This window comes from Marmota monax, unplaced genomic scaffold (assembly GCF_021218885.2).
Source record: "Marmota monax isolate L192 unplaced genomic scaffold, Marmota_monax_Labrador192_F-V1.1 WCK01_AAM20220418_F8-fsc00076, whole genome shotgun sequence".
NCBI classification, from domain to species: Eukaryota; Metazoa; Chordata; class Mammalia; order Rodentia; family Sciuridae; genus Marmota; species Marmota monax.
The window spans coordinates 7641062-7649610 of NW_026692843.1; the positions used below are offsets into that span (position 1 = coordinate 7641062).

At 54.7% G+C, this 8549-nt stretch overlaps 1 long non-coding RNA gene across 1 annotated transcript; it reads right to left on the bottom strand.

The window, feature by feature from the left end:
• Positions 1-1315: 1315 nt before the first annotated feature.
• LOC124095624 (uncharacterized) lies at positions 1316-7992 on the bottom strand. The gene is made up of 2 exons (XR_006852541.2): positions 7377-7992; positions 1316-1958 (listed from the first exon to the last, which is right to left on the bottom strand). It is a non-coding gene; the product is annotated as an uncharacterized LOC124095624 (long non-coding RNA).
• Positions 7993-8549: the final 557 nt, after the last annotated feature.

Below are 8549 nucleotides of genomic sequence, written 5' to 3' on the forward strand. Positions count from 1 at the left end.
AGACCTCCATCTCCCTTCCTTCAGGACGGTGCCCAGACCACATGGGGGAGACCCCAAGACACCAGGAAGCCGCAGGTAGGTCAAGAGATGCAGGGAGCAGGTACGGCGAGGAACTCGCAGAACAGGAGGCGCAGTGGGTGGCAGTAGGAGTGACTGAGCAGACAATGCGAACCCAGGGCACGGTGTCTGGAAGCTCAAGCCCACGATGGCTTCCCTGCAGAGAGACCCACAGAAGAGAATCGGCAGAAGGGATCGAAGCTTCAGAAGAGAGAAAACCTGCTGCACACATTGTGAAGCGCACAGGACAGCCTTGGTGGGCTATGAGGCGCAGACACCGAGGGCCACAGACGGCAGCAGAACAGACGTGTGTGTGAACAAGGGGCAGGAAACACACAGGAAGAGCCCCAGAGAGGACGTGTTCCAACCAACCCCACGATGGGGATGGGCAGAGGGATTAGGGATCAGTCGGGAGAACTCCCCGTCACCAAAGCTAGGGTGATTGGAGCAGGAAAATCAATACCACCCCGTATAACCAGAGTATGAAATGCATACCCAGGAGCCACCCAGACAATAATACATGATGAAGTGAATAAGCAAATCAATTGGAGAGAGCAACTGTGTCCTGTGTGGAAGACCCTCTGTGGGGTGTCCCTGGCTCCTCAAGTGTGGGCTGTGCCTAAGTGACTCCCCAAAGGACAGCAGTTTGCAAGTGGAGGGAAAGAAACAGTAGCCACCTGCAGAAACTGACCCACCCCCCTCACTCTGGACCAAGACAGCATGGGCAGTGAGGAGTCAGGACAGCAGGGACACCAGGGACCTCGTCCTCGCTGTCTTCCTCTAGACATACTACCTGGCCTGACCACTGCAGGGAGCTCCCAGGATACCTGACCAGTCGAAGGTCGCCATGAACAAGGTGGATCTGCAAGCGTCACCATCAAGAGGAGACCATAGGGACAGGACAGCTGGATGCACGACCGCATTCCAGATGGGCTCCTGGGGTAGACGGGATGGCGTGTGTGGGGAGACTAGTAACAATGTGTCGAGAGACTAGTAACAATGTGTGGAGACCTGTTGGCAACTGTGCCCCGTGACCAAACTGATGTAGGACAACCCGCGTGCAGCTGGAGGGACGTGGTCCTTTTGCAGTAATTCCACAAATGTAAAAGTTTTCTAAAATAAAAAAAAAAAAAATCCAAAACATTGCTGGAACATAAGCAAACATAGAGTCAGCAACATTGGGGGAATTTCAAGTCATCTATGACATGCAGAAATAAATTTCCCGAAGGAGAAAAGAATCACGGGGTGGAGAACAAGATAAGATATAGTCACTGGGAATTTATCAAATTTGATGGGGAAAAAACCCACAAATTTAAGAAACTTAATAAATGCCAAATATAATAAATTCAAATAAAATTACATCTAGGCACATCATAGTTGAATTCATGAAAACCATAGATAAAGAAAAATCTAAAAACCATCAGGAGAAAAATATCCATCATGCACAGGAGAGCCCCGAGAAGGAGCAGCATGGATTTCTCATGCGGAACAAAGCTGTCAGAGGACAAGGAACGATGTGTCCAGAGCTGAGAATAAATCCTGCCACCCCAAGACAAATGGACCCAACGAAGGGGGACAAAGGCATTTCCCAAAGAGTGGGAGTGGGGAGAGTGTGCAGCCAACGCACTCGTGGGCCAGAAGGCCATCGGGGCTCTTATCCAGAGGAGGCAGAGCTGCAGGAACCCTCCAGGAGGGGCCCAGGGGGTGGGTGGGTGGGCAGTCCTCTTTCCTTTTGATGACTTCAAGGCAAGCACTGGTAAATTAAGAGCAACGAAGAGCAGGCTTGTATGTCTTTGAAGTAAAACTGCAGAGGAGTCCAGATTCTCAGTCTTGGGCCCTGTGGTCGAGGGCAAGCTCCTCCCGGACGCCGCTGGGCCACGACGCATGCTGTGATTCTACAGCTGTAACAGAAGCACAGAAAGAAATCACTGGGAATCAACAGAAGGGGTCAAACAAAATACCAGGAAAACGGTTTAATAATCCAAAGGAGGGTGAGAAAGGAATGGCGACGGAGCCAACAGAGGACCCTGGCAACGTGGAAGACCAGAGCTGACCGCACCGAAGGTCACACCAAGAACAAATGACCTTCACACTCCAGGCGAGAGGTGCAAATGGCTAACCTGATCAGAACCGCGGAATCCAACAAACTGCTAGCAAGGAAGTCAGTCTACAGGTAAGGGGACAGGAAGCCAAGGCCACAGGCCAGGGAGAGCCTGACCCTGACCAGGGCATGTGGAGCTGTCACCAGGACAACGCTGCCTCCACCCTCACACAGGGCCACGGCAGTGACCTCCTGACAGGTGTCCCTCCCTGGCCCCAGCTCTCCTGCTGGCCTCACCTGATGCCCCACTCCAGCCCAGTCCAGCTCCGGCCGGTCTCACCCTCCCTCTGGGCTACTCTCAAAGGCTCCTGTGTCATCAGTGTGGTCTCTTCCTTCTACGCCTGCTGACCATCTTCTTCCCCAGGCCCTGGGAAAATGTGCTCCATGAGTCCTGTGAGATAAGCCAGCCAGACATTCATGGAGGCTCAAGTTCACCAACGCGGGTCTGGGTCCTCTGTCCAGGTGGCTCACAGCGAGGGCACCTCAAAATCCTCTGAGTGAGTAACAGAGACACAGCGGTGCCCCTCGGCAGGAGCACACCGGCAGCCCACCTGCTGCCCCTCGGCAGGAGCACGCCCACAGCTCAGCATGCGGGCTTCGGGTGCTCTGTGGAGCCAGGAGCCGTGGGCATTTCTGGCAGAGGATGTTAGACCCTCTGTGGGACTGGGGCACCAGGGAGGGTCCCTGGAGCAGAGGTCCATCCTAGAGAAGACACTTTGGGAAGCCCGTCCGTCCTGTGACAGCTCCAGAAGCCAGGGGCACTGCTGTCCTCCTCACGGGCCGAAGGGGCCTAGTGGGCATGAAGTGCAGCCGTGAGCATGCAGCTGGCCTTCCACCATGGACCACGCGCTGTGCAGAGGGTGCGTGAGGCCGTCCTCCCTGGGCTTGGAGGAGCACAACTGTCCAGGGCCCTCTCGGCGGCCCAGGTGCATGCAGGGCAGAGGCGCATCGCATGGGCAGCCTGGCCTCCACTGCGTGACATCCTGTGTGGACCTTCACCCACCTCTGCCTGCTAGGGCCCTCTTGTCTGCCATTGGGACAATCATGTACCTACCTGAACCTGTGAATGTGCCTTTGTTAGGAAAAAAAGTTCTTCACTATGTGATTAAGATAAGGATCCCTAGATGGGATCTATCTTCTGGATCATCCAAAGTGGCCCTATGTCTCAAGACCTGTGTCCTCGTAAGACACAGGGCCAAGGTACAAAAGTGGGTCTGTGGCCAAGTGAAGGCAGAGATGGGGACTCCTGGGGCCACCAGAGGCCAAGGAGGCAGGAAGGACCCTCCCAAGAGCCTTCAGGGGGCGCGACCCTGCTGCCACCTCCTCCAGACAGCTGGTCTACACAGCCGTGAGAGGCTGTGTCCCGCTGCTCTGGCTAGCCAGGGTGTGGCATGCTGTCCAGGCAGCCGAGCCTCTCCCCCACCTCCCAGGGCAGCCTGAGGCCAAGGGCACACAGAGGTGGATGCCCAGGTCTTGGAGCAGGGCCTCGGAGGCCTTCCCCTGCCCTCTGAGATGTTCCACCCCAACATGAAGCCCCTCCGCCCCCTCTCTTCCTCTCACGGGGGCACGTGTGCCTGTGTCGGTGCCCTGCCAGCTGGGAGTGTCCACCCCAGAGGCGCATGTTGAAAGCCAACGGGGAGAGCAAGACCACGTCTGGAAGAGATCTCCGTATACTTTGAGCCACTTCCACGGTTCCTCGACTCGCTGTGCCTCCCCCGACACAGGACAGAGGCTCAGAGAAGCAAAGGCCGAGGTGCTCCAGCCTGGGAGGGCCCAGAGCGCCAGCCGGGCAGAGGGCCTCAGGCGGCCACACCCCAGGCCACCTGTGAGGCCTGCAGGGGAGCTCCCCATGGCTGAGAGTCGGGAGAGGCCCTCCGTGCCAGGCCTGTGGCCTCCGCTCATCATGGGCGGAGGGAACATGGTGGTCGGAATCATCCCCAGGAGCAGGGGCTCAGTGTCTGACCACCACAGTTCAGCTCTCTCTGAGGACTCGCTCCTGAGAACCATATGAAGAGCTTTAGATCCTAAACGCAGCCTGCCCTCGTTCCTCCGCCTGAGTGCGGTTCCTCGAGCTGCTTCACAGCACAACGCCGAGTCGTTGGATCCATCAGTCGGGGCTGGAGAGTGTGAAGCTGCCCAAGAGCCCGTGGAGGGGTCGTGGCCTCTGCCTGGCATCCAGAGTTCACGGAGACACTCAGGGCAACCGCTGTCTTCCCATACCCCATCAGTGAAGCCCCACGGAGGGACAGAGCCTTAGGAAGTAGTTGTTTGGATGAACTCGATATCTTTATTGCAAAAATGTGTCTCAACACACCTAAAGGTTGAGTCATGTGCATTATTCAAGTGATTCATGGCAAAGCTAACAACAAGCTCAGTTGTTAAATAATCTAATAAAGAGCTTACCCATGTGGGGAGAGACCGACGGGGCACATGCTCCGAGTGACATGAGCATTTGCTGCAGTAAGGTGCCTCGTCGGACGCTGTCTGTTCCCCATATGGCCAGCAGCCGCTTCCCCTCACTTTCCAGCTGGCCCTCTGATAGCTCAGACCGGGCCACAAGCCCTTCTGCAGCACAGATGCCAGCCCTGCCCCAGTGAGCCTCTCCCAGGGTCCCACCTGGGAGGTCAGCAGCCCTTTCCCACCCCACCATAGAACAGGTGTGGCTTCCAGCCAACGGGGTTCAGTTAATGGGACTGTTTCAGAAGAACTTTCTACAAACACTTCAGACCATAAGCAGGAAAGAGAGCCTCCCAGCCATCCAGGAGGGAGATGGTGGGGAGCCCCACCCAGCCAGGAGGGAGAGGCCAGGGAGCCCCACCCAGTTTCCCTCAGAGCCCTGCCTCCTGAATCTTCTGAAGTGGAGGATGCAGGTTCGAGAAGACGTCTAGAAGTTGGGGCTCAGTTCACCGGGGCCTGGCAGGTCCCTAACCTCAGGGAGGGCCTGTTTTCTCAGCCACAGGGCAGGGCTGGGAGCCCAGCTGGCCTGCCACAGGGAAGGGAGGGAAGGAAGGTGTGCTGGGTGGCCCCTGAGGAGCCTGGTGCTCCTGCGCCTCTCCTGCCCCTCACCTCCCTGTGCCACCTCCCAAGGGCGTGGCCCAAGCTGGCTCCACCACCCTGTGAGCAGCCCTCTAATCTGCCCCTGGCTGTAGACTGTGGCCAGTAACTGCTGTGGGGAAACACGGCTGAGACTTTGGCTGCTCAAGATGACAGGGTCGGAGAAGGGAGTCCCCAGCCCAGTGTGCAGAGGGCCCACCTGGGAGCCCAGAGCTTCTGGCCCCTGCTGCACCAGCCAGGGACAGTGAACAGTGATGGACAGCAGCAAGGCCTCTCCTCGACTCCCCTTCTCCTTGTGAAAAGGAGAGCAGGGTGGGAGGTCAGATCCAGTGACCACCATACCGACTTCAAGGGCAGTGCTGAGCAGCACCGCCGCACACCTCGGCAGGCTTCCGGCTTGAGCCCTGACTGTGGCTCGCTAGCTTCTGACCGGGGCCAGCACTTCCCCTCCCGTGCTTCGGTTTCCCCATCTGAAAGTGGAGGTGGTGGTGATGCCAATGGCTTTACAGTCTGCCGTGAGGACCAGCAGCCTCTGCACCTTGCACAGGTCCAACGGTCTGCACAAGGTGAGTGCCTGCAGACGCTGGGCCCCAGCAAGCCCCAAGGCTGCCTCCACCACCCAGGAGACCCATGTCCCCTAGCACCTCCCCTGTCTCTCCTGGGACACCTCCCCATGGGCACCCGGGTGTCTGCCTAGCATCCAGCTCCTGGCATCCAGGGCCTGGACAGCCCTGTGCCTTGTTGCACATTTATGCTCTACAGCACTTACCATTATGTGGCACAATTAATATCTCTTGCTTAAAATGCAACAAAAACATGCCTCTGAAAATGTGTTTCTTGTGCCAAAGAGGTAAACACTTGAAACTGGATTACTGAAAAAAGAGAAAAAAATATAAAGCACACATCAAAATTCATAGAATTTAATTGACATTGAACTCAGAGACGATTCATAGCTTTGGAGTCTTCTATTATTTAAAAATATGAATAAAAATGAATTAGGTGTTTATCTTAAAAAAACTAGGAGAAATAAAGTACACTCCAAATGACATAAAATGTTATAGACGGAATTAAAGTAATAGACCCTGAGAATGGATGAAGAAAGCCACGGTTGTCCAATAAAATAATACTTCCCAAAGCTAACAATTAGAAAGTGAGAAAATATAATGAAGGATATGAAAAAAAACAACGAGCCCCAGTTGCACATGAAAACTAGCAAGTGGGCCTTTGCTGACGCCAAGGACACTGCCTTTACAGCCGACGCAAGGAGGTCTTTTCTCTGGGTGCCACCAAGGCAGCTGTGGCCCACTGCAGCTGCCACTGCCGTCCAGTGGTCGGCTGCCAGGGAGACTGCAGGGTTGACTGCCAGCTCCACACGCCAGCTGGGGCGGGTTGGTCATAGACACGTTGTGAAGACAGAGGCCTTCCTGGGGCCAGCACATTCCGAAGTGCACACCTCACTGGAATGACCCCTGCCAAGAGCATTTGGAGGACTCTGGGATGCCCTGCAAGGGAGAACCTGCTTCAATTTTGTGGTCCAATGCCTCCTCCTTAAGGACTGTACTATGCCAGTTTGGAAAACGTTCATCTAAACTTGTGTTCACTGCTTCTAAGGCAGCAATGACTATCCAAAGAATCAGAAAAGTGCAGCCCAGGGAGACAGCTCCAGACCTCTGGGACGTCCTCCCTGGTCCACAGCCTTTCTGGGGCAGGTGGGAGGCTGGGAGGGGAGCTTCTGAAAGCCAGGAGAGCAGAGTCCCTCGATACCCCTCCCTTCCCCCTTGCCCCCAGGCAGAGCAGATGCAGACACTGCAGAACACAGCCACCAACACCTGAACGCAGCACGGCCCCCTCTGCCCAGGAGAAGTGAGCTCTGTACAGCTTAGAACAACTTCTTGCAGAATAGAAGACGCTGCGACAGAACAGGAAGGGCTATAATGGGTAAAACACACAAATTCCATTCCCAGCACATCTGCCAGCCTCGGGGCTGCACATCCGCTGACCCCTGCTGTGAAATCCTGTGCCCAGTGGCCCCCTCTGCCCAGCGCTCCTTGGCATGCCCCTTCTAAGCAGGGGGTGCTGCCAGCACACCCCTTTCTCCAGGAAGCAGAGTAACTTCTGCCGGCCTGGTGATGGCCTGTCCCGGGGTCCTCTGACTCCCACTTACCACCATAGCTCATCCAGCACGCGGCGTCATCCACGTGCTGAAGTCAAGAGATCTGGGCAGATGGCCAGTTGTGGCGGCTTCCCTGCTGACCCTCGTGACAGCCTCTGCTTAATGCTCCACCTGTCGGGCTCCCGGGTGCTGAGAGGAGGCCCTGAGGCCCGGGTGGACTGAATCTGCGGGACTGGAGCTGGGAGGGGTCCCATTTCCTGCCTGCCCAGGTCACAGGCTTCTGTCTCAGGCCAGGAGAGTGCTCAAAGCCGTCAAGGGAGAGGCTTTTCCCCCTCTCGGATGGCTGTGAACGAGGGGTGTGGATGCTGGGGAAGGGTCCGGAGGCTCTGCTCTGCTCCCCTCGAGGCAGACGGGGAGAGCACCCAGACCAGGAGCCCATCCTCCAGGGAGAAAACTAAAAATAGAAACAGCCCTTTCACTTCCAGAAGATGAGAAATTCGCGAAAGCATGCCCTGTTGCCGACTGTTCCTCTGCTCTGTTGCAACATATTGGTTAATGTTTGGGCAAAATGATTATTTTAAAAATACTAAGTCGTGGCCATAATGAGATGGAAAACACCAACAAATATATGCATCCATTTATTCAGTGCAGATCTGATGCCCGCTCGGTGCCAGGAGCTAGATGGAATGTTCCGGCTCATGCAGCTTTATCTGAAGATATATTTGGCTCCAAGTGAAACCAAATCAAGTTTTACTCCCTGGCAGGGCCCATACGCTTTATTTTCTTTAAGGATGGATATTTGAGAAGCCATATATAACTTAACTGCCTAATAACTTAACTTAGAAACAAGCTTGCATCAATTAGTTTTTTAAATTTTAACTTATCCCAAAAAACTTCCAAAATAATGTGCAAACAAATTATGGGTTGATGAAGTCAGATGAGTCCTGTTTGCAAAGATCTAGGAATAAACTACAGACTGCAGCACTGGTCTCTGGGAGTGAACATAAAGGTTTTATTAAAAAAAAAAAAACAGCAAATGAGTGTTGTTTTTCCCTGCGATTAGGATGATAAAATATTCCTGCTTCCAGTAATTGCTTTGTGATGGTTCTTAGCTATTATAGCCACCCACCCCAAAATAACATTCAATCCAAATCCACACTCTGAGCAGAGCCCTCTGCTGAATGTTGGGGGAAGGGACCACATGCCAGCAATGTCTGAAGCTCT